Here is a 25081-nt window from a genome sequence, read left to right as displayed (position 1 = left end):
GACACCATTATACTACTGTAGAGAATACAGCCCACAGTTACCATTAGACTACTGTAGAGAATACAGCCCACAGTTACCATTAGACTACTGTAGAGAATACAGACACCATTATACTACTGTAGAGAATACAGCCCACAGTTACCATTAGACTACTGTAGAGAATACAGCCCACAGTTACCATTAGACTACTGTAGAGAATACAGCCCACAGTTACCATTAGACTACTGTAGAGAATACAGCCCACAGTTACCATTAGACTACTGTACAGAATACAGCCCATAGTTACCATTAGACTACTGTAGAGAATACAGCCCACAGCTACCATTAGACTACTGTTGAGAATACAGACACCATTAGACTACTGTACAGAATACAGCCCACAGTTGCCATTAGACTACTGTAGAGAATACAGCCACCATTATACTACTGTAGAGAATACAACCCACAGTTACCATTAGACTACTGTAGAGAATACAGACACCATTAGACTACTGTAGAGAATACAGCCCACAGTTACCATTAGACTACTGTAGAGAATACAGCCACCATTAGACTACTGTAGAGAATACAGCCCAGATCCACCATTATACAACTGTAGAGAATACAGCCCACAGCTACCATTAGACTACTGTTGAGAATACAGACACCATTATACTACTGTAGAGAATACATCCCACAGTTACCATTAGACTACTGTAGAGAAAACAGCCCACAGTTACCATTAGACTACTGTAGAGAATACAGACACCATTAGAATACTGTAGAGAATACAGCCCACAGTTACCATTAGACTACTGTAGAGAATACAGCCCACAGTTACCATTAGACTACTGTAGAGAATACAGCCCACAGTTACCATTAGACTACTGTAGAGAATACAGCCCACAGTTACCATTAGACTACTGTAGAGAATACAGCCCACAGCTACCATTAGACTACTGTAGAGAATACAGCCCCAGTACCATTAGACTACTGTAGAGAATACAGCCGACCATTAGACTACTGTAGAGAATACAGCCACCATTAGACTACTGTAGAGAATACAGCCCACAGTTACCATTAGACTACTGTAGAGAATACAGCCCACAGCTACCATTAGACTACTGTAGAGAATACAGACACCATTAGACTACTGTAGAGAATACAGCCCACAGTTACCATTAGACTACTGTAGAGAATACAGCCCACAGCTACCATTACTCTACTGTAGAGAATACAGACACCATTAGACTACTGTAGAGAATACAGCCCACAGTTACCATTAGACTACTGTACAGAATACAGCCCACAGTTACCATTAGACTACTGTAGAGAATACAGCCCACAGCTACCATTAGACTACTGTTGAGAATACAGACACCATTAGACTACTGTACAGAATACAGCCCACAGTTGCCATTAGACTACTGTAGAGAATACAGCCACCATTAGACTACTGTAGAGAATACAGCCCAGATCCACCATTAGACAACTGTAGAGAATACAGCCCACAGCTACCATTAGACTACTGTTGAGAATACAGACACCATTATACTACTGTAGAGAATACATCCCACAGTTACCATTAGACTACTGTAGAGAAAACAGCCCACAGTTACCATTAGACTACTGTAGAGAATACAGCCCACAGTTACCATTAGACTACTGTAGAGATTACAGACACCATTAGACTACTGTAGAGAATACAGCCCACAGTTACCATTAGACAACTGTAGAGAATACAGCCCACAGTTACCATTAGACTACTGTAGAGAATACAGCCCACAGCTACCATTAGACTACTGTAGAGAATACAGACACCATTAGACTACTGTAGAGAATACAGCCCACAGTTACCATTAGACTACTGTAGAGAATACAGCCCACAGCTACCATTAGACTACTGTAGAGAATACAGACACCATTAGACTACTGTAGAGAATACAGCCCACAGTTACCATTAGACTACTGTAGAGAATACAGCCCACAGTTACCATTAGACAACTGTAGAGAATACAGCCCACAGTTACCATTAGACTACTGTAGAGAATACAGCCCACAGCCACCATTAGACAACTGTAGAGAATACAGCCCACAGTTACCATTAGACTACTGTAGAGAATACAGCCCACAGTTACCATTAGACTACTGTAGAGAATACAGACACCGTTAGACTACTGTAGAGAATACAGCCCACAGCCACCATTAGACTACTGTAGAGAAAACAGCCCACAGTTACCATTAGACTACTGTACAGAATACAGCCCACAGTTACCATTAGACTACTATAGAGAATACAGCCACCATTATACTACTGTAGAGATTACAACCCACAGTTACCATTAGACTACTGTAGAGAATACAGACACCATTAGACTACTGTAGAGAATACAGCCCACAGCCGCCATTAGACTACTGTAGAGAATACAGCCACCATTAGACTACTGTAGAGAATACAGCCCACAGCCACCATTAGACAACTGTAGAGAATACAGCCCACAGCTACCATTAGACTACTGTTGAGAATACAGACACCATTAGACTACTGTAGAGAATACAGCCCACAGTTACCATTAGACTACTGTAGAGAATACAGCCCACAGTTACCATTAGCCTACTGTAGAGAAAACAGCCCACAGTTACCATTAGACTACTGTAGAGAATACAGCCCACAGTTACCATTAGACTACTGTAGAGAATACAGACACCATTAGACTACTGTAGAGAATACAGCCCACAGTTACCATTAGACTACTGTAGAGAATACAGCCACCATTAGACTACTGTAGAGAATACAGCCACCATTAGACTACTGTAGAGAATACAGCCCACAGCCACCATTAGACAACTGTAGAGAATACAGCCCACAGCTACCATTAGACTACTGTTGAGAATACAGACACCATTATACTACTGTAGAGAATACATCCCACAGTTACCATTAGACTACTGTAGAGAATACAGCCCACAGTTACCATTAGCCTACTGTAGAGAAAACAGCCCACAGTTACCAACAGACTACTGTAGAGAATACAGCCCACAGTTACCATTAGACTACTGTAGAGAATACAGACACCATTAGACTACTGTAGAGAATACAGCCCACAGTTACCATTAGACTACTGTAGAGAATACAGCCACCATTAGACTACTGTAGAGAATACAGCCCACAGTTACCATTAGACTACTGTAGAAAATACAGCCCACAGTTACCATTAGACTACTGTAGAGAATACAGCCCACAGTTACCATTATACTACTGTAGAGAATACAGCCCACAGCCACCATTAGACTACTGTAGAGAATACAGACACCATTAGACTACTGTAGAGAATACAGCCCACAGTTACCATTAGACTACTGTAGAGAATACAGCCCACAGTTACCATTAGACTACTGTAGAGAATACAGCCCACAGTTACCATTAGACTACTGTAGAGAATACAGCCCACAGTTACCATTAGACTACTGTACAGAATACAGCCCACAGTTACCATTAGACTACTGTAGAGAATACAGCCCACAGTTACCATTAGACAACTGTAGAGAATACAGCCCAGAGTTACCATTAGACTACAGTAGAGAATACAGACACCATTAGACTACTGTAGAGAATACAGCCCACAGTTACCATTAGACTACTGTAGAGAATACAGCCCAGTTACCATTCGACTACTGTAGAGAATACAGCCCACAGTTACCATTAGACTACTGTAGAGAATACAGCCCACAGTTACCATTAGACTACTGTAGAGAATACAGCCCACAGCTACCATTAGACTACTGTAGAGAATACAGCCACCATTAGACTACTGTAGAGAATACAGCCACCATTAGACTACTGTAGAGAATACAGCCCACAGTTACCATTAGACTACTGTAGAGAATACAGCCCACAGCTACCATTAGACTACTGTAGAGAATACAGACACCATTAGACTACTGTAGAGAATACAGCCCACAGTTACCATTAGACTACTGTAGAGAATACAGCCCACAGTTACCATTAGACTACTGTAGAGAATACAGACACCATTATACTACTGTAGAGAATACAGCCCACAGTTACCATTAGACTACTGTAGAGAATACAGCCCACAGCTACCATTAGACTACTGTAGAGAATACAGACACCAATAGACTACTGTAGAGAATACAGCCCACAGTTACCATTAGACTACTGTACAGAATACAGCCCATAGTTACCATTAGACTACTGTAGAGAATACAGCCCACAGCTACCATTAGACTACTGTTGAGAATACAGAAACCATTAGACTACTGTACAGAATACAGCCCACAGTTGCCATTAGACTACTGTAGAGAATACAGCCACCATTATACTACTGTAGAGAATACAACCCACAGTTACCATTAGACTACTGTAGAGAATACAGACACCATTAGACTACTGTAGAGAATACAGCCCACAGGTTACCATTAGACTACTGTAGAGAATACAGCCCACAGCCACCATTAGACTACTGTAGAGAATACAGCCCACAGCTACCATTAGACTACTGTTGAGAATACAGACACCATTAGACTACTGTAGAGAATACAGCCCACAGTTACCATTAGACTACTGTAGAGAATACAGCCCAGTTACCATTCGACTACTGTAGAGAATACAGCCCACAGTTACCATTAGACTACTGTAGAGAATACAGCCCACAGTTACCATTAGACTACTGTAGAGAATACAGCCCACAGTTACCATTAGACTACTGTAGAGAATACAGCCCACAGCTACCATTAGACTACTGTAGAGAATACAGCCACCATTAGACTACTGTAGAGAATACAGCCCACAGTTACCATTAGACTACTGTAGAGAATACAGCCCACAGCTACCATTAGACTACTGTAGAGAATACAGCCACAGCACCATTAGACTACTGTAGAGAATACAGCCCACAGTTACCATTAGACTACTGTAGAGAATACAGCCCACAGCTACCATTAGACTACTGTAGAGAATACAGACACCATTAGACTACTGTAGAGAATACAGCCCACAGTTACCATTAGACTACTGTAGAGAATACAGCCCACAGCTACCATTAGAATACTGTAGAGAATACAGACACCATTATACTACTGTAGAGAATACAGCCCACAGTTACCATTAGACTACTGTAGAGAATACAGCCCACAGCTACCATTACTCTACTGTAGAGAATACAGACACCATTAGACTACTGTAGAGAATACAGCCCACAGTTACCATTAGACTACTGTACAGAATACAGCCCACAGTTGCCATTAGACTACTGTAGAGAATACAGCCACCATTATACTACTGTAGAGAATACAACCCACAGTTACCATTAGACTACTGTAGAGAATACAGACACCATTAGACTACTGTAGAGAATACAGCCCACAGTTACCATTAGACTACTGTAGAGAATACAGCCACCATTAGACTACTGTAGAGAATACAGCCCAGATCCACCATTAGACAACTGTAGAGAATACAGCCCACAGCTACCATTAGACTACTGTTGAGAATACAGACACCATTAGACTACTGTAGAGAATACAGCCCACAGTTACCATTAGACTACTGTAGAGAAAACAGCCCACAGTTACAGTTAGACTACTGTAGAGAATACAGCCCACAGTTACCATTAGACTACTGTAGAGATTACAGACACCATTAGACTACTGTAGAGAATACAGCCCACAGTTACCATTAGACTACTGTAGAGAATACAGCCCACAGTTACCATTAGACTACTGTAGAGAATACAGCCCACAGTTACCATTAGACTACTGTAGAGAATACAGCCCACAGTTACCATTAGACTACTGTAGAGAATACAGCCCACAGTTACCATTAGACTACTGTAGAGAATACAGCCCAGAGTTACCATTAGACAACTGTAGAGAATACAGCCCAGAGTTACCATTAGACTACAGTAGAGAATACAGACACCATTAGACTACTGTAGAGAATACAGCCCACAGTTACCATTAGACTACTGTAGAGAATACAGCCCAGTTACCATTCGACTACTGTAGAGAATACAGCCCACAGTTACCATTAGACTACTGTAGAGAATACAGCCCACAGTTACCATTAGACTACTGTAGAGAATACAGCCCACAGCTACCATTAGACTACTGTAGAGAATACAGCCACCATTAGACTACTGTAGAGAATACAGCCACCATTAGACTACTGTAGAGAATACAGCCCACAGATACCATTAGACTACTGTAGAGAATACAGCCCACAGCTACCATTAGACTACTGTAGAGAATACAGACACCATTAGACTACTGTAGAGAATACAGCCCACAGTTACCATTAGACTACTGTAGAGAATACAGCCCACAGTTACCATTAGACTACTGTAGAGAATACAGCCCACAGCCACCATTAGACTACTGTAGAGAATACAGACACCATTAGACTACTGTAGAGAATACAGCCCACAGTTACCATTAGACTACTGTAGAGAATACAGCCCACAGTTACCATTAGACTACTGTAGAGAATACAGCCCACAGTTACCATTAGACTACTGTAGAGAATACAGCCCACAGTTACCATTAGACTACTGTACAGAATACAGCCCACAGTTACCATTAGACTACTGTAGAGAATACAGCCCACAGTTACCATTAGACAACTGTAGAGAATACAGCCCAGAGTTACCATTAGACTACAGTAGAGAATACAGACACCATTAGACTACTGTAGAGAATACAGCCCACAGTTACCATTAGACTACTGTAGAGAATACAGCCCACAGTTACCATTCGACTACTGTAGAGAATACAGCCCACAGCTACCATTAGACTACTGTAGAGAATACAGCCCACAGTTACCATTAGACTACTGTAGAGAATACAGCCCACAGCTACCATTAGACTACTGTAGAGAATACAGCCGCTACCATTAGACTACTGTAGAGAATACAGCCACCATTAGACTACTGTAGAGAATACAGCCCACAGTTACCATTAGACTACTGTAGAGAATACAGCCCACAGCTACCATTAGACTACTGTAGAGAATACAGACACCATTAGACTACTGTAGAGAATACAGCCCACAGTTACCATTAGACTACTGTAGAGAATACAGCCCACAGTTACCATTAGACTACTGTAGAGAATACAGACACCATTATACTACTGTAGAGAATACAGCCCACAGTTACCATTAGACTACTGTAGAGAATACAGCCCACAGTTACCATTAGACTACTGTAGAGAATACAGCCCACAGTTACCATTAGACTACTGTAGAGAATACAGCCCACAGTTACCATTAGACTACTGTAGAGAATACAGCCCACAGTTACCATTAGACTACTGTAGAGAATACAGCCCACAGTTACCATTAGACTACTGTAGAGAATACAGACACCATTAGACTACTGTAGAGAATACAGCCCACAGTTACCATTAGACTACTGTAGAGAATACAGCCACCAGTTACCATTAGACTACTGTAGAGAATACAGCCCACAGTTACCATTAGACTACTGTAGAGAATACAGCCCACAGCTACCATTAGACTACTGTAGAGAATACAGCCCACAGCTACCATTAGACTACTGTAGAGAATACAGCCACCATTAGACTACTGTAGAGAATACAGCCACCATTAGACTACTGTAGAGAATACAGCCCACAGTTACCATTAGACTACTGTAGAGAATACAGCCCACAGTTACCATTAGACTACTGTAGAGAATACAGCCCACAGTTACCATTAGACTACTGTAGAGAATACAGCCACCATTAGACTACTGTAGAGAATACAGCCCACAGTTACCATTAGACTACTGTAGAGAATACAGCCCAGTTACCATTCGACTACTGTAGAGAATACAGCCCACAGTTACCATTAGACTACTGTAGAGAATACAGCCCACAGTTACCATTAGACTACTGTAGAGAATACAGCCCACAGCTACCATTAGACTACTGTAGAGAATACAGCCACAGACCATTAGACTACTGTAGAGAATACAGCCACCATTAGACTACTGTAGAGAATACAGCCCACAGTTACCATTAGACTACTGTAGAGAATACAGCCCACAGCTACCATTAGACTACTGTAGAGAATACAGACACCATTAGACTACTGTAGAGAATACAGCCCACAGTTACCATTAGACTACTGTAGAGAATACAGCCCACAGCTACCATTAGACTACTGTAGAGAATACAGACACCATTAGACTACTGTAGAGAATACAGCCCACAGTTACCATTAGACTACTGTAGAGAATACAGCCCACAGTTACCATTAGACTACTGTAGAGAATACAGCCCACAGTTACCATTAGACTACTGTAGAGAATACAGCCCACAGTTACCATTAGACTACTGTACAGAATACAGCCCACAGTTACCATTAGACTACTGTAGAGAATACAGCCCACAGATACCATTAGACTACTGTAGAGAATACAGCCCACAGTTACCATTAGACTACTTTAGAGAATACAGACACCATTAGACTACTGTAGAGAATACAGCCCACAGTTACCATTAGACTACTGTAGAGAATACAGCCCAGTTACCATTAGACTACTGTAGAGAATACAGCCCACAGTTACCATTAGACTACTGTAGAGAATACAGCCCACAGTTACCATTAGACTACTGTAGAGAATACAGCCCACAGCTACCATTAGACTACTGTAGAGAATACAGCCACCATTAGACTACTGTAGAGAATACAGCCACCATTAGACTACTGTAGAGAATACAGCCCACAGTTACCATTAGACTACTGTAGAGAATACAGCCCACAGCTACCATTAGACTACTGTAGAGAATACAGACACCATTAGACTACTGTAGAGAATACAGCCCACAGTTACCATTAGACTACTGTAGAGAATACAGCCCACAGCTACCATTAGACTACTGTAGAGAATACAGACACCATTAGACTACTGTAGAGAATACAGCCCACAGTTACCATTAGACTACTGTAGAGAATACAGCCCACAGTTACCATTAGACTACTGTAGAGAATACAGCCCACAACCATTAGACTACTGTAGAGAATACAGCCCACAGTTACCATTAGACTACTGTAGAGAATACAGCCCACATACCATTAGACTACTGTAGAGAATACAGCCCACAGTTACCATTAGACTACTGTAGAGAATACAGCCCACAGCTACCATTAGACTACTGTTGAGAATACAGACACCATTAGACTACTGTACAGAATACAGCCCACAGCTACCATTAGACTACTGTAGAGAATACAGCCACCATTATACTACTGTAGAGAATACAACCCACAGTACCATTAGACTACTGTAGAGAATACAGCCACGTACATTAGACTACTGTAGAGAATACAGCCCACAGTTACCATTAGACTACTGTAGAGAATACAGCCACCATTAGACTACTGTAGAGAATACAGCCCAATCCACCATTAGACTACTGTAGAGAATACAGCCCACAGCTACCATTAGACTACTGTAGAGAATACAGACACCATTATACTACTGTAGAGAATACATCCCACAGTTACCATTAGACTACTGTAGAGAATACAGCCCACAGTTACCATTAGACTACTGTAGAGAATACAGCCACCTACCATTAGAATACTGTAGAGAATACAGCCCACAGCTACCATTAGACTACTGTAGAGAATACAGACACCATTCGACTACTGTAGAGAATACAGCCCACAGTTACCATTAGACTACTGTAGAGAATACAGCCCACAGTTACCATTAGACTACTGTTGAGAATACAGCCCACAGTTACCATTAGACTACTGTAGAGAATACAGCCCACAGCTACCATTAGACTACTGTAGAGAATACAGCCACCATTAGACTACTGTAGAGAATACAGCCACCATTAGACTACTGTAGAGAATACAGCCCACAGTTACCATTAGACTACTGTAGAGAATACAGCCCACAGCTACCATTAGACTACTGTAGAGAATACAGACACCATTAGACTACTGTAGAGAATACAGCCACATACCATTAGACTACTGTAGAGAATACAGCCCACAGCTACCATTAGACTACTGTAGAGAATACAGACACCATTATACTACTGTAGAGAATACAGCCCACAGTTACCATTAGACTACTGTAGAGAATACAGCCCACAGCTACCATTAGTCTACTGTAGAGAATACAGACACCATTAGACTACTGTAGAGAATACAGCCCACAGTTACCATTAGACTACTGTAGAGAATACAGCCCACAGTTACCATTAGACTACTGTTGAGAATACAGCCCACAGTTACCATTAGACTACTGTTGAGAATACAGACCCATTAACTACTGTAACAGCCCACAGTTACCATTAGACTACTGTAGAGAATACAGCCCACAGCTACCATTAGACTACTGTAGAGAATACAGACACCATTAGACTACTGTAGAGAATACAGCCCACAGCTACCATTAGACTACTGTAGAGAATACAGCCACCATTAGACTACTGTAGAGAATACAGCCCACAGTTACCATTAGACTACTGTAGAGAATACAGCCCACAGCTACCATTAGACTACTGTAGAGAATACAGCCCACAGTTACCATTAGACTACTGTGCACACCATTAGACTACTGTAGAGAATACAGCCCACAGTTACCATTAGACTACTGTAGAGAATACAGCCCACAGCCACCATTAGACTACTGTAGAGAATACAGCCCACAGTTACCATTAGACTACTGTAGAGAATACAGCCCACAGCTACCATTAGACTACTGTAGAGAATACAGCCCAAACCATTAGACTACTGTAGAGAATACAGACACCATTAGATTACTGTAGAGAATACAGCCCACAGTTACCATTAGACTACTGTAGAGAATACAGCCACCATTAGACTACTGTAGAGAATACAGCCACCATTAGACTACTGTAGAGAATACAGCCCACAGTTACCATTAGACTACTGTAGAGAATACAGCCCACAGCTACCATTAGACTACTGTAGAGAATACAGCCACCATTAGACTACTGTAGAGAATACAGCCCACAGTACCATTAGACTACTGTAGAGAATACAGCCCCTTACCATTAGACTACTGTAGAGAATACAGCCCACAGCTACCATTAGACTACTGTAGAGAATACAGACACCATTAGACTACTGTAGAGAATACAGCCCACAGTTACCATTAGACTACTGTAGAGAATACAGCCCACAGTTACCATTAGACTACTGTAGAGAATACAGACACCATTAGACTACTGTAGAGAATACAGCCCACAGTTACCATTAGACTACTGTAGAGAATACAGCCCACAGCTACCATTAGACTACTGTAGAGAATACAGCACACCATTAGACTACTGTAGAGAATACAGCCCACAGTTACCATTAGACTACTGTAGAGAATACAGCCCACAGTTACCATTAGACTACTGTAGAGAATACAGCCCACAGTTACCATTAGACTACTGTAGAGAATACAGCCCACAGACCATTAGACTACTGTAGAGAATACAGCCACAGTACCATTAGACTACTGTAGAGAATACAGCCCACAGCTACCATTAGACTACTGTAGAGAATACAGCCACCATTAGACTACTGTAGAGAATACAGCCCACAGTTACCATTAGACTACTGTAGAGAATACAGCCCACAGCTACCATTAGACTACTGTAGAGAATACAGCCCACAGCTACCATTAGACTACTGTAGAGAATACAGCCCACAGCTACCATTAGACTACTGTAGAGAATACAGACACCATTAGACTACTGTAGAGAATACAGCCCACAGTTACCATTAGACTACTGTAGAGAATACAGCCCACAGTTACCATTAGACTACTGTAGAGAATACAGACACCATTAGACAACTGTAGAGAAAACAGCCCACAGTTACCATTAGACTACTGTAGAGAATACAGCCCACAGCTACCATTAGACTACTGTAGAGAATACAGCCACCATTAGACTACTGTAGAGAATACAGCCCACAACCATTAGACTACTGTAGAGAATACAGCCCACAGTTACCATTAGACTACTGTAGAGAATACAGCCCACAGTTACCATTAGACTACTGTAGAGAATACAGCCCACAGTTACCATTAGACTACTGTAGAGAATACAGCCTACCATTAGACTACTGTAGAGAATACAGCCCACAGCTACCATTAGACTACTGTAGAGAATACAGCCCACAGCTACCATTAGACTACTGTAGAGAATACAGCCCACCTACCATTAGACTACTGTAGAGAATACAGCCCACAGTTACCATTAGACTACTGTAGAGAATACAGCCCACAGTCACCATTAGACTACTGTAGAGAATACAGCCCACAGTTACCATTAGACTACTGTAGAGAATACAGCCCACAGCCACCATTAGACTACTGTAGAGAATGCAGCCCACAGTTACCATTATACTAATTTAGAGAATACAGCCCACAGCTACCATTAGACTACTGTAGAGAATACAGCCACCATTAGACTACTGTAGAGAATACAGCCCACAGTTACCATTAGACTACTGTAGAGAATACAGCTCACAGCCTCCATTAGACTACTGTAGAGAATACAGCCACCATTAGACTACTGTAGAGAATACAGCCCACAGTTACCATTAGACTACTGTAGAGAATACAGCCCACAGCCACCATTAGACTACTGTAGAGAATACAGCCCACAGTTACCATTAGACTACTGTAGAGAATACAGCCCACAGCCACCATTAGACTACTGTAGAGAATACAGCCCACAGTTACCATTAGACAACTGTAGAGAATACAGCCCACAGCTACCATTAGACTACTGTAGAGAATACAGCCACCATTAGACTACTGTAGAGAATACAGCCCACAGTTACCATTAGACTACTGTAGAGAATACAGCCCACAGCTACCATTAGACTACTGTAGAGAATACAGCCACCATTAGACTACTGTAGAGAATACAGCCCACAGTTACCATTAGACTACTGTAGAGAATACAGCCCACAGCCACCATTAGACTACTGTAGAGAATACAGCCCACAGTTACCATTAGACTACTGTAGAGAATACAGCCCACAGCTACCATTAGACTACTGTAGAGAATACAGCCCACAGCCACCATTAGACTACTGTAGAGAATACAGCCCACAGTTACCATTATACTACTGTAGAGAATACAGCCCACAGCTACCATTAGACTACTGTAGAGAATACAGCCACCATTAGACTACTGTAGAGAATACAGACACCATTAGACTACTGTAGAGAATACAGCCCACAGTTACCATTAGACTACTGTAGAGAATACAGCCACCATTAGACTACTGTAGAGAATACAGCCCACAGCCACCATTAGACTACTGTAGAGAATACAGCCACCATTAGACTACTGTAGAGAATACAGCCCACAGTTACCATTAGACTACTGTAGAGAATACAGCTCACAGCCTCCATTAGACTACTGTAGAGAATACAGCCCACAGCCACCATTAGACTACTGTAGAGAATACAGCCCACAGTTACCATTAGACTACTGTAGAGAATACAGCCCACAGCCACCATTAGACTACTGTAGAGAATACAGCCCACAGTTACCATTAGACTACTGTAGAGAATACAGCCCACAGCTACCATTAGACTACTGTAGAGAATACAGCCACCATTAGACTACTGTAGAGAATACAGCCCACAGTTACCATTAGACAACTGTAGAGAATACAGCCCACAGCTACGATTAGACTACTGTAGAGAATACAGCCCATTACCATTAGACTACTGTAGAGAATACAGCCCACAGTTACCATTAGACTACTGTAGAGAATACAGCCCACAGCCACCATTAGACTACTGTAGAGAATACAGCCCACAGTTACCATTAGACTACTGTAGAGAATACAGCCCACAGCCACCATTAGACTACTGTAGAGAATACAGCCACGACCATTAGACTACTGTAGAGAATACAGCCCACAGTTACCATTAGACTACTGTAGAGAATACAGCCAGCCACCATTAGACTACTGTAGAGAATACAGCCCACAGTTACCATTAGACTACTGTAGAGAATACAGCCCACAGCTACCATTAGACTACTGTAGAGAATACAGCCCACAGTTACCATTAGACTACTGTAGAGAATACAGCCCACAGCTACCATTAGACTACTGTAGAGAATACAGCCACCATTAGACTACTGTAGAGAATACAGCCCACAGTTACCATTAGACTACTGTAGAGAATACAGCCCACAGCTACCATTAGACTACTGTAGAGAATACAGCCACCATTAGACTACTGTAGAGAATACAGACACCATTAGACTACTGTAGAGAATACAGCCCACAGTTACCATTAGACTACTGTAGAGAATACAGCCACCATTAGACTACTGTAGAGAATACAGCCCACAGCCACCATTAGACTACTGTAGAGAATACAGCCACCATTAGACTACTGTAGAGAATACAGACACCATTAGACTACTGTAGAGAATACAGCCCACAGTTACCATTAGACTACTGTAGAGAATACAGCTCACAGCCTCCATTAGACTACTGTAGAGAATACAGCCACCATTAGACTACTGTAGAGAATACAGCCCACAGTTACCATTAGACTACTGTAGAGAATACAGCCACCATTAGACTACTGTAGAGAATACAGCCCACAGCCACCATTAGACTACTGTAGAGAATACAGCCCACAGTTACCATTAGACTACTGTAGAGAATACTGCCCACAGCTACCATTAGACTACTGTAGAGAATACAGCCCACAGTTACCATTAGACTACTGTAGAGAATACAGCCCACAGCTACCATTAGACTACTGTAGAGAATACAGCCCACAGCTACCATTAGACTACTGTAGAGAATACAGCCCACAGCCCATTAGACTACTGTAGAGAATACAGCCCACAGTTACCATTAGCCTACTGTAGAGAATACAGCCCACAGTTACCATTAGACTACTGTAGAGAATACAGCCCACAGTTACCATTAGACTACTGTAGAGAACACAGCCCACAGCCACCATTAGACAACTGTAGAGAACACAGCCCACAGCTACCATTAGACTACTGTAGAGAATACAGCCCACAGTTACCATTAGACTACTGTAGAGAATACAGCCCACAGCCACCATTAGACTACTGTAGAGAATACAGCCCACAGTTACCATTATACTACTGTAGAGAATACAGCCCACAGCTACCATTAGACTACTGTAGGGAATACAGCCACCATTAGACTACTGTAGAGAATACAGACACCATTAGACTACTGTAGAGAATACAGGCCACAGTTACCATTATACTACTGTAGAGAATACAGCCACCATTAGACTACTGTAGAGAATACAGCCCATAGCCACCATTAGACTACTGTAGAGAATACAGCCACCATTAGACTACTGTAGAGAATACAGACACCATTAGACTACTGTAGAGAATACAGCCCACAGTTACCATTAGACTACTGTAGAGAATACAGCTCACAGCCTCCATTAGACTACTGTAGAGAATACAGCCACCATTAGACTACTGTAGAGAATACAGCCCACAGTTACCATTAGACTACTGTAGAGAATACAGCCACCATTAGACTACTGTAGAGAATACAGCCCACAGCCACCATTAGACTACTGTAGAGAATACAGCCCACAGTTACCATTAGACTACTGTAGAGAATACAGCCCACAGCTACCATTAGACTACTGTAGAGAATACAGCCCACAGTTACCATTAGACTACTGTAGAGAATACAGCCCACAGCTACCATTAGACTACTGTAGAGAATACAGCCCACAGCTACCATTAGACTACTGTAGAGAATACAGCCCACAGCTACCATTAGACTACTGTAGAGAATACAGCCCACAGTTACCATTAGCCTACTGTAGAGAATACAGCCCACAGTTACCATTAGACTACTGTAGAGAATACAGCCCACAGTTACCATTAGACTACTGTAGAGAACACAGCCCACAGCCACCATTAGACAACTGTAGAGAACACAGCCCACAGCTACCATTAGACTACTGTAGAGAATACAGCCCACAGTTACCATTAGACTACTGTAGAGAATACAGCCCACAGCCACCATTAGACTACTGTAGAGAATACAGCCCACAGTTACCATTATACTACTGTAGAGAATACAGCCCACAGCTACCATTAGACTACTGTAGGGAATACAGCCACCATTAGACTACTGTAGAGAATACAGACACCATTAGACTACTGTAGAGAATACAGCCCACAGTTACCATTATACTACTGTAGAGAATACAGCCACCATTAGACTACTGTAGAGAATACAGCCCATAGCCACCATTAGACTACTGTAGAGAATACAGCCACCATTAGACTACTGTAGAGAATACAGACACCATTAGACTACTGTAGAGAATACAGCCCACAGTTACCATTAGACTACTGTAGAGAATACAGCTCACAGCCTCCATTAGACTACTGTAGAGAATACAGCCACCATTAGACTACTGTAGAGAATACAGCCCACAGTTACCATTAGACTACTGTAGAGAATACAGCCACCATTAGACTACTGTAGAGAATACAGCCCACAGCCACCATTAGACTACTGTAGAGAATACAGCCCACAGTTACCATTAGACTACTGTAGAGAATACAGCCCACAGCTACCATTAGACTACTGTAGAGAATACAGCCCACAGTTACCATTAGACTACTGTAGAGAACACAGCCCACAGCCACCATTAGACAACTGTAGAGAACACAGCCCACAGCTACCATTAGACTACTGTAGAGAATACAGCCCACAGTTACCATTAGACTACTGTAGAGAATACAGCCCACAGTTACCATTAGACTACTGTAGAGAATACAGCCCACAGTTACCATTAGACTACTGTAGAGAATACAGCCACCATTAGACAACTGTAGAGAATACAGCCCACAGTTACCATTAGACTACTGTAGAGAATACAGCCACCATTAGACTACTGTAGAGAATACAGCCCACAGCCACCATTAGACAACTGTTGAGAACACAGCCCACAGCCTCCATTAGACTACTGTAGAGAATACAGCCACCATTAGACTACTGTAGAGAATACAGCCCACAGCCACCATTAGACAACTGTTGAGAACACAGCCCACAGCCTCCATTAGACTACTGTAGAGAATACAGCCACCATTACACTACTGTAGAGAATACAGCCCACAGTTACCATTAGACTACTGTAGAGAATACAGCCCACAGTTACCATTAGACTACTGTAGAGAATACAGACACCATTAGACTACTGTAGAGAATACAGCCACCATTACACTACTGTAGACTGTAGAGAAAACAGCAAGTAACACCAAGATCTACTAAAGAGATAATGCTTCATCGTAATCATATGTTTTATAACCCATTCAATCTTTCAACCAATCAATCATATTTATTTTTAAAGCCCTTTTTACATCAGCAGATGTCACAAAGTGCTATACAGATACCCAGCCTAAAACCCCATAGAGCAAGCAATGTAGTTGTAGAGGCACAGTGGCTAGGAAAAACTCCTTAGAAAGGCAGCAACCTTGGAAGAAACCTAGAGAGGAATCAGTAGTGCTGATTGATTAACCGTCGGTTATTTTTCGTTTTTTAAACAACTAGTTAAAATTCAATTTTGTGTTTTTTCTGTGAGCTCGATGTGCAGTTTCTGTAGAGATGAATCAGAGCGAGAAACGGGGACGGAGATAAGAGAGAACCCGCGATCGAGAGGGACAGAAAGCGGTTGCTTCACAAGCCTGAAAATACATGATCTAAGTGATTGACAGTTGGTGTTCCGCATTCATAAAAATATGCCTTATTTACTTTGAAGAACTACTAAAATATTGATTTTGTCAGATAGCAGCTCTATGGAGATCTGATGATGATTTGGAATTAAATAAATAATAATAAAGTCATCCAATAACTGATGGTTAATAAGTGATAAGCAGTAATGGAAAGTCACTACCATTATGGGACTTTTATTGATTATTTTATTCTGTGTTGATACAGCATTCAACCCACAATGCTTTTAAAATGTGCTTTTAAAAGTTGTTTTAACCAAAATCCGTGACTCTTAAAAAAAAAATATCGGACCGAAACGGCCTCAAAAAGCAATAATCTCTCAGCACTAGGAACCAGGCTCAGAGGGGTGGCCAGTTCTCTTCTGGCTGTGCCGGTGGAGATTCTAAAAGAGTACATAGCCATTACGACTTGATCGTTCTTCAAGATGTTCAAACGTTTATGGATGACCAGCAGGGTCAGATAATAATTACAGTGGTTGTAGAGGATGCAACAGTCAGTCCGTCAGTTGACTTTTCATAGCTGAGCATTCAGGGGTCGAGGCAGCAGCTGCAGTCGGGAGGGATAAAGGACTGAAGGAGAAAGTGCCACTGTGAATAACATGACATTTCCTCTGAATTGTTTAAACCATATGTACAGAAAACTGTAATACATTTTTTTTATTATTATTGTATCACTGAATCATTGTATTGTTTGTTTATCTGTCAATTAATTCCGTAAGGCACCAACTCCGGTTTGACACAAAAATAAAATGTCATTCATTCACTCATTTATTGTGTAAACAAAATGAACATATTATTGCATCTCATTTGAGTATCAAATTAGGCCTCTCTACAAATTAGCACCCCTGAACCTGAACTCTCTTAGCACCCCTCTACAATAATCTCCTGAACCTTAACTCTTAGCACCCCTCTACAATAATCTCCTGAACTCTCTTAGCACCCCTCTACAATAATCTCCTGAACCTGAACTCTTAGCACCCCTCTACAATAATCTCCTGAACCTGAACTCTTAGCACCCCTCTACAATAATCTCCTGAACCTGAACTCTTTTAGCACCCCTCTACAATAATCTCCTGAACCTGAACTCTCTTAGCACCCCTCTACAATAATCTCCTGAACCTGAACTCTTTTAGCACCCCTCTACAATAATCAACATGTGTATTGAAACTGAGGAATCCTAAAGCGGCTATCAGAGAAACTCAGAAAGTGTGTTCTTTATACAAATGGAGGAGGCACAATGATATGACAAATTTATGCAGATATCCTGCCAGGATGAACAGGTAGAGAAAAATGACTCTAAGCAACATCAACCAGCAAACCACCCGAGACCAGCAAAAAGCATTTTTAAGCTTTTCTGCTGTATGTGCTTTGTCCAATCTCATTTGACAAATAATGAAGTGCAAGGTTCCGTACACATTCACCACACTGTCACAGTACAGCAGTAGAATCTTGTATCAGCAGGCCTGGGTTCAAATACTATTTTAAATCATCCTAAATACTTAAAACTGTGATTGACTAAGCTTGCCTGTTGTGATGGAATCAAAAGAAAAGTACAGAAAGAGCAAACCCCGTCCACCTGAAACTACTCCAGGTAGACTATACTACAAACACTCAACGTATTTGAAAGGCTTCAAACAGTACTTGAACCCATGTCTATGTATCAGTTCCCTGGATTAGGGAGGCACTATAGCACTATATTTCAAAGGTAGTATACTATATAGGGAATAGGGTGCCATTTGGGACTCATACAATGCCTCAGATAACCACCGCAGATCACTATAACATAAGAAATGACAACAACAATATTGCACGACGCTGATATATTAATGAAATATAAAAAGGGATAAATTGAAAGGAATTTCCATGATTAAAATCCCCCTGTAAAGAAACAGACGGCTGTCTATTTGCAAAAATCAAGACTAATATCACTGCATTACCAGTATGAGTTTAATGATCAATATGCCTGGAACACATTATCTGATCTCAAATGGCACCCTATTCATTGTGTAGTCCACTACTTGGTCAAAAGTAATGCACTATATACTGTAGGGAGTAGAGCGCCATTTGGGACGAACCACCGTTGTGGGTAAATTCATTATTAACCTCTGTAGCGGCAATGCGTTCACAAAACATGACTTCTTAACCTTTGTAGTGGCAATATCATTCACGAAACACTTTATTGTGCTTACAGAATTAAATAAATAACTTAATTCAATACATTAAATAAATCTATGATTGTTATAAATTAGACTCCAGTACAGTGTTGATCAAGCCACTCAGACATCAGAAATCGTATGTCAGAAATGCAGTAAATCTAAACGTATTATTTTATGTGGAAAGGAAAACAATGTCAACAAGTGTCCCTGCACGACAAGGCCTGCGTCCCTGCACGACAAGGCCTGCGTCCCTGCACGACAAGGCCTGCGTCCCTGCACGACAAGGCCTGCGTCCCTGCACGACAAGGCCTGCGTCCCTGCACGACAAGGCCTGCGTCACAAGGCCTGCTTCCCTACACGACAAGGGCTGCTTCCCTACACGACAAGGGCTGTGTCCAAAATGACACCCTATTTCCTATTGGCCCTAGTCAAAAGTATTGCACTAGATAGGGAATAAACACAGCTTGTGGTGGTCCATTATTATAACTGTAGAATAAGAGCCACCACCAGCTGACCAGCAGTAGTAAAACAGCATGCCATGCAATATTCAAAAGACAACAGATGCAGTGGAAGATGGTCAAACATCTATTTAAATTGCAAATGGGGCCATCATGCCGTACATCAAAATAACATTACATTAGTGTACCTCAGGTCTGTTTGGCTTTCTTATTCTGTTGACCATTAAAAACACCAAGACATTATGGCTGCTCTCATCTGTTGGTTGAATTTCATATGATTGTTTTCTACTGAGGCTTGTAAAATGTAAACGCCTTTCTGAAAATGACTACATTATTGCAGCATGAGGCATGTACATTATAAAGAACTTGTTACCGTGCATCTGTGACGCACAGGTGTGTCTTCTTAAGTATGTGTGTATTTAATTGGTCTGTAAAGCATGGATGAAGGTGTAGAAGGTGAAACAGTTTGTAAAGCATTGATGAAGGCGTAGATGCCGAAAGAGTTTGTAAAGCATGGATGAAGGTATAGAAGCTGAAACGGTTTATAAAGCATTGATGAAGGCATAGATGTTGAAACGGTTTGTAAAGCATGGATGAAGGTGTAGAAGCTGAAACGGTTTGTAAAGCACGGATGACAGTAAATGACAGAGAAGTTTGCTTGGTACATTTTCAACTGAAAATTTACGATGATGTATTTCACTTCCATGTTTTATGGTCACGCAATAACATTAGGAGATTAGTGATATGGATGAAGTTGTAGAAGCTGAAACGGTTTGTAAAGCACGGATGAAGGCGTAGATGCTGAAACGGTTTGTAAAGCATGGATGAAGTTGTAGAAGCTGAAACGGTTTGTGAAGCATGGATGAAGGCGTAGATGCTGAAACGGTTTGTAAAGCATGGATGAAGGCATAGAAGCTGAAATGGTTTGTAAAGCTTGGATGAAGGCGTAGATGCTGAAACGGTTTGTAAAGCATGGATGAAGGTGTAGAAGCTGAAACGGTTTGTAAAGCATGGATGAAGGTGTAGAAGCTGAAACGGTTTGTAAAGCATGGATGAAGGTGTAGAAGCTGAAACGGTTTGTAAAGCATGGATGAAGGTGTAGAAGCTGAAATGGTTTGTAAAGCATGGATGAAGGCGTAGAAATTGAAATTTGGGCTTGTTTTGTTGAGTACTTTCACCTTTTGTATTCTTTCAAGCATGAATTCAATGCAGCACATTCTCAGCCTCCTTGGTTTAAACATTTTTATGGTTTGAGCATGAGTACCTTTTGAACTCTGTAGATATATATATTTTTTAATCTCCAACACCAGCCACCATTCATTCTAGTCCCTCAAACTCCCTCAATTTAAATGATAAAGAAACGCCTGAACCATTTTGGAAAAGCATACCACACACACACACACACACACACACACACACAAGTTTTATTTATAGTCTATAGTGTTCTTGTTAAGAAAATAGACCAGAACCAAAACGTCAATTTGTCCTTGTTCCCTGAAATCCCACAAAAATATAAGTATATCCATGTTTTTTTACATTTTACAATAGAGATGCTGAAGGAGATAGACATCGGAAGCATGGTTGTGAAAATTGGGTTAACCTTGCAGACACCCTTTTTCTCTTACATTTGTTCCATCTATGAAGTAAACATCGCAAGTCACTTATCTAATTCAATTCCCGGAAAACACAAACCAGATTAAAACACACCTTAGTCTCTGAATCTGCCGTAGAAATCTGAGCAATAATGCATGTTTTACTGTTTTACTGGGAGTCTGCTTCCCCTCCACTTCAACTTTCAGTAAATGACAGAGAAGTTTGTTTCGTACATTTTCAACTGAAAATTTACGATGATGTATTTCACTTCCATGTCTTGTGGTCACGCAATAACATTAGGAGATTAGTGATATATGTTTTCGGGGGCTGAGGGTACTGCACATTGGGCTAAATTGAATGATCTTTTTACAGGTGCAATGCATGTAGAAATTTTATACCAACAACATGGTCTGTTGGTGTTTATATCATATTAGGGTCAATAATGTACATCTGGGAAATGTATTGGGTCATTGTTAAACATTTTTTGTAACCATTATTTAAACAGAAAGTGACCATTCTATTGTATATTCACTCCACTGTAAGGATGCAAGGATACCAATAATATCAGAGCGAAACTGTAAACGCGGCATGATTTCTATACCACTAAACATACCAACTACTTCCAACATTCATGTCATCATAAAGATCCTATAATTCATTCAATTATAGAATAGATGATATTCAATTATAGGATCTGTATGCATTTATTGGCCAAATGTTTCATTGTAACATACACAGTGCATTCGGAAAGTATTCAGACCTCTTGACTTTTTCCACACTTTATTACGTTTCAGCCTTATTCTAAAATTGATACAATTGTTTATTCCCCCTTATCAATCTACACACAATACCCCATAATGACTAAGCAAAAACAGGTTTTTGCAAATGTAATTTTTTTTTAAACTGAAATGATCTATTTATATAGGTATTCAGACCCTTCACTCAGTACTTTGTTGAAGCACATTTGGCAGCGATTACAGCCTCAATTCTTCTTGGGTATGATGGGGCCACTCAAGAACATTCAGGGACTTGTCCCGAAGCCACTGCGTTGTCTTGGTTTTGTGCTTAGGGTTGTTGTCCTGTTGGAAGGTGAACCTTCTGAGGTCTTGAGCGCTCTGTAGCAGGTTTTTAAGGATCTCTCTGTACTTTGCTCCGTTTCTCTTTCCCTCGATCCTGACTAGTCTCCCAGTCCCTGCCGCTGAAAGACATACCCCACAGCATGATGCTGCCACCACCATGCTTCACCATAGGAATGGTGCCAGGTTTCCTCCTGACATGACGTATGGCATTCAGGCCAAAGAGTTCAATTTTGGTTTCATCTCATAGTCAGAGTCCTTGAGGTGCATTTTGGCAAACTCCAAGCAGGCTGTTGTGCCTTTTACTGAGGAGTGGCTTCCGTCTGACCACTCTTCCATAAAGGCCTGATTAGTGGAGTGTTGCAGAAATGGTTGACCTTCTGGAAGGTTCTTTCATCTCCCCAGAGGAACTCTGGAGCTCTGTCAGAGTGACCATTGGGTTCTTGGTCACATCCCTGACCAAGGCCCTTTTCCCCTGATTTCTCAGTTTGGCCAAGTGGCCAGATCTAGCAAGAGTCTTGGTGGTTCCAAACTTCTTCCATTTAAGAATGATGGCAGCCAATGTGTCCTTAGGGACCTTCAATGCTGCAGAAATGTTTTGGTACCCTTCCCCAGATCTGTGCCTCAACACGATCCTGTCTCAGAGCTCTACGGGCAATTCCTTCGACCTCATGGCTCGGTTTTTGTTCTGACATGCACTGTCAACTGTGGGACCTTATATAGGCAGGTGTGTGCCTTTCCAAATCACGTCCAATCAATTTAATTTACCACGGGTGGACTCCAATCAAGTTGTAGAAACATCAATGAAAACAGGATGCACCGGAGCTTAATTTCGAGTCTCATAGCAAAGGGTCTGAATACTTACGTAAATAAGGTATTTCTGTTTTTATTCATTTATTTTTTAATCCATTTTAGAATAAGGTTGTAATGTAACAAAATGTGGAAAAAGGGAAGGGGTCTGAATAGTTTCCGAATGCCCTGTAGCTACAGTGCCTTCAGAAAGTATTCACATCCCTGGACTTTATCCACATTCTGTTGCGTTACAGCCTGAATTCAAAATGTATAAAATGTAGACTTTTGTAATTGGCCTAAATACCCCATAAGTGGAATTATGTTTTTTGAAATTTTTGGTATTTTATTATGAGCCGCATTTGCTGTTGCGAAAGCAGCTGTTACGCTCATTGTTGGAAGGATCAGACCAAGGTGCAGCGTAGTATGCGTACATTTTAATTTATTAAAATGAACACCGAAAACAAAACAAATACAAACGCAACGTAATGTTCAGTAGGGCTACACAGCACAGTACCAAAAACAAGATCCCACAAACTAAAGGTGGAAAAAAGACTGCCTAAGTATGATCCCCAATCAGAGACAACGATAGACAGCTGCCTCTGATTGAGAACCATACCCGGACAACAAAGAAATAGAAAACATAGATTGCCCACCCTAGTCACACCCTGACCTAACCAAATAGAGAATTAAAGGGATCTCTAAGGTCAGGGCGTGACAGCAGCAGCTACTCTTCCTGGGGTCCACACAAAACATGACATAATACAGAACATTAATAGACAAGCGCTCAAGGATAGAACTACATAAAAAAATGTATGTAAAGGCACACGTAGCCTACATATCAATACATACACACAAACTATTTAGGTCAATAAGGGAGAGGCGTTGTGCGGTGAGGTGTTGCTTTATCTGTTTTTTGAAAAGACTCCCAGCTAAAATCACTGCCAGGTGATCCTAACATGTATTGACTGGGGTGTGAATACTTATGTAAATTAGATATTTCCTTATTTCATTTGGTGAAAAAAAGGTGAAAAAAGGTGAAAAAAATATGTTTTTCAAAAAATGTGCTAACATTTTTAAAACATGTTTTCACTTTATCATTATGGGGTATTGTGTGTAGACGGATGAGAAAAAATGCAGGCTGTAACACAACAAAATGTGAAATAATGGTATGAATACTTTCTGAAGGCACTGTACAGTATAAGGCATGCTGCATGATTTCTATGCTGCCATGCTAGTCAGT

At 41.2% G+C, this 25081-nt stretch overlaps 1 protein-coding gene across 1 annotated transcript in view; it reads right to left on the bottom strand.

The window, feature by feature from the left end:
• LOC106577282 (protein eyes shut homolog) overlaps positions 1-25081 on the bottom strand; it is a 222385-nt gene that overhangs the window by 133884 nt on the left and 63420 nt on the right. The gene's annotated exons all lie outside the window — the stretch shown is intronic.

This window comes from Salmo salar, chromosome ssa18 (genome assembly GCF_905237065.1).
Source record: "Salmo salar chromosome ssa18, Ssal_v3.1, whole genome shotgun sequence".
Classification (NCBI taxonomy): domain Eukaryota; kingdom Metazoa; phylum Chordata; class Actinopteri; order Salmoniformes; family Salmonidae; genus Salmo; species Salmo salar.
Note: the sequence above shows the minus strand (reverse complement) of the source record. Positions and strands in the feature narration are given on the sequence as shown.